The sequence below is a fragment of the Elaeis guineensis genome, chromosome 5 (assembly GCF_000442705.2).
Source record: "Elaeis guineensis isolate ETL-2024a chromosome 5, EG11, whole genome shotgun sequence".
Taxonomy (NCBI): domain Eukaryota; kingdom Viridiplantae; phylum Streptophyta; class Magnoliopsida; order Arecales; family Arecaceae; genus Elaeis; species Elaeis guineensis.
In genome coordinates, this window is record NC_025997.2 from 27,807,597 (window position 1) to 27,811,273 (window position 3,677).

Consider the following 3,677-nt stretch of genomic DNA (forward strand, 5'->3'; position numbering starts at 1 on the left):
CAAATAAAAAAATCATCGGGAGCTCATATGAGAGTTGGTTTAACTGTCCTAATCATGATAAAATATTTTTGGGATGTTAATGAACGAGATGTGCTTCTATTCATCAACAATATTTTTCGTTTCGTCCAAGTAGGACCAAAAATATTTGTCTTATTAGGGAGAATGCCTTCTGCAGTGGTTATCAGCTACCTTCAGTACAGAAATGGGTCTTGCAAGAAAAAATATCTCTATCAAAAGTGATCTATAACTTGATTTAAGCGATTTATGTACCTGCGATAATTTGATCGGTCCCGCTCCTTGCCACGATTTGCATGGAACAGTGGTCAGTGGATGCTGTTAAGTATGTGGATGACAACAAAATTGAGTTACTAAAGCATTTTTTGTACGGGGAATGGTTTGGTATGATCTACCTACCAACATTCTGCAGACTCTATTTGATCTTCCATTGTAAGTGCTGCATTACCGAACCTCTGAATCTAATATCTACGACCTGCTCTTACCCTTCTCCTCAGACAATGCTGTGATCAATGGTGACTTCGAGGAAGGCCCATGGATGTTCCCCAACGCCACCCTTGGTGTCCTCCTCCCCACCAACCTCGATGAGGACACCACCTCGCTCCCTGGCTGGACTGTCGAGGCAACCGGGCCGTCCGCTACATCGACTCCTACCACTTCAATGTCCCCCAGGGTAAGCGTGCTATCGAGCTCCTCTCAGGCAAGGAAGGCATCATATCCCAAATGGTGGAGACCACCCCTCAAAAACAATACAGCCTCACCTTCACACTGGGGATGCTGGGGACTCCTGCCAGTCCCCACTAGCTGTGATGGCCTTTGCCGGGGACCAGGCCCAGAACTTCCACTACTCCCCTACAGGTAATGCCACTCGCCAGCATGCCAACCTCACCTTCATGGCCCGTGCTGAGAGGACTCGTATTGCATTCTATAGTGTGTATTACAACACAAGAAGAGATGACCGGAGCTCGCTGTGTGGGCCGGTGGTGGATGAAGTGAGGGTGTGGGGGTATCTGCTTCAGCTCGGTTGAGTGGTCATGGTTTGGTTGGGTTGTTTCTCCGGAATGGTGGTGCTTTTTTCGACTTGGTTCTGAATTAGAATGTTGGCGAAATGGATCTGCTTTAGCTTTTTAGGTGGTGATAAAAGATCTCCAATGGTAAGTTTGAGGGTAGCATGTTATGAGCCGGATCAGTACAAAAACAAGTTGATCATTTGATGTAGGTAGCAGAGGAAGTCTGCCATTTAAGAATATATATATATTGGCTGTCTTTTTTAAGTAATATACATATACGATAGCTTGCTTAAGCCCTGGGTTAATTTTTGGATTTTCTTGAACCTACTTTGGCTTTTGGTTTCTGCTTATGCCGATATTAAACTAACAAGATTTAACCATGTTAGTGTGAAAGAGGATGGAATAGTTTATGGCAAACAGTGGTCAATTTTGAAACCATCATTTTCATGTATGATTCTTGGTGATCAGTATATTGACCCAAGTTGGACAGTCAAGAATAACTACTTTCACCAATCTTCACTCTTCAGGATGCTTTGATAATTTAACGCACTTCATTCAGAGATATGTTAAGGCGCTGATGAATTGATACAGGATCTTACTTACGTACAATGATTAGAGGAAAGAGAAGAAGCTCGGATTGGGAGTTGGGGTGGAGCTTTGTCACGTCCCGAACCCAACATCCGGGTCGGATACGTGATGGCTGCACATTCCTTAGAGCAAGCCCTAAAGAATATACAAGGTCAAATTAAATCATTACAACCTTATCAACCATAATATTTAATTCAATAATAATTCATAAAACTTTGCATAATTACAATTTAAATTTTTTCAATCCCTTATCAAGTACTATGACACTCTATCTATCCATCTGCTCACCCATAAATCTAAGCCATAGCCAATCATGAACGTCCTGTATCTCTGAGAAGAAAACAAAGATAAAGGGTGTGAGCTTTACAGCCCAATAAGAATTTCCATATCACATCAATATAATAATATCATCTAAAAATAAAAAATAAGCAATAACACATAAAAATCGATGTTCACTGTCCAAAATATTACAAATATTTATAGATTATCTATTTTATCAAAAGAGATGCATCATCATATGTTAATAAGAGAAACAATTTTATTCAACGATTGTTTCATGTCTTATTTTTCTATTTTCTTCTATTATCACATCGTCTTTAATCCTTTTTTTTTTGGCTTTAGCTTTGGCCTTGGCTTTGGCTTTGGCTTTGAACTATCAGGATCATGCGACGATCTTTTATTCGGATCGATTTCTGTGATCTTCTTTGGATCGAAATATTCATGATCTTTCTCGGATCAAAGTGGCCATGATCTTTCTCGGATCAAAGTGGCCATGATCTTTCTCGGATCAAATCATTCATGATCTTTCTCGGATCAGATTCTCATGATCTTTCTCGGATCATATTCTTCCACATATAAGTCTGTGGAGGCTGTCCCAGGTATAAGCTCCTGGCAGGCTATTCCACATGACAAGACCAGTCCAAACCATAGTTCTCTTTCTTTCATTTTCATAAAATTATGATATTTAACTTCATTAATCAATTCATCTTTGCAGTAAAATAAATGTCATACACATAATCATGCCATCAATCGCTGATACATACGGTGGAAAAAAGGAGGTAAAGATTCTATCATGCTTATTTATAGGAGGAAAAAAGTTCTTACAGACCAATAAGAGGCTATGGGCTTGTATTGCAGAACAATAGAGCCCTATCATGCTTATTTTTTTGCGGTGTTTATATTATTTAGGCCCATTCATGATCATAACATTGCATCCAACGGAAACCTCCATACTGCATTTACTAATCCACGTCCCTGCAACAGGTACATCAAGATGTCATGCATATTATGTCCATTGTCCAGACAAAATGCATTTCCTACGAACAAATTATTTGTAAGATTATTTGTATAATCCTACAGTACAGTTGAGGCCTGCTCCAAAGTCAAATTGCATTTCCTCAGGAACTCAGCACAAATATGGACCGCTGCCGTAGTCTTCGGTCTGTTGGACCGAGCTGTGAAAATTGGTTTATTTTATTTTTTTTAAAATAAAATTTTAAAAAATATATTATAAGAAAGAAACATTTGTACTTAAAAATCATTTGATTAGTATTTTTATCAGTATTTAAGAATTAATTTGTGTTGGACAAATGTTTCAAAAAATATTTTTGACTGTCAAATTATAAAAAAGGATATGTATTTATGATAATAAATAATGAGAAGATTAGATGAAAATAAATAAAATATTATGATAAATAATAATTTTAAATAAAATATTTTTATCTTAAAAAATTAATTTTCTGCTCTGTTTTCAAAAGAAGTTTAATTTTCTGTTTTTCTCCAAAAAAATACTTCGTTATGTTCAGAAACAGATTATTTTTCAAAATAAATTTAAAAATACTTATTTTTTTTTAATAAATATTTTTTTAAAAAAATAATAAGTTCTTTCAACAAATTTTATATGCGGTCAAGAATCTCTCTGGTTGCATAGGCCAATCGGCATATAAACACATAAATTTAGCGACCACAATGGAACCTGATGCATCTTTCCACCACAAAAAAATGCTGCATGTTTAGATTGGCATGTTTTCTACCTCGAAAATGGAGATTTCTTGCACAATCTCG

General features: G+C 36.9%; 1 pseudogene; it reads left to right on the forward strand.

Moving 5' to 3' along the window:
• The first annotated feature begins 311 nt into the window (after positions 1-311).
• LOC140857972 (protein BIIDXI-like) lies at positions 312-1,348 on the forward strand (annotated as a pseudogene).
• Positions 1,349-3,677: the final 2,329 nt, after the last annotated feature.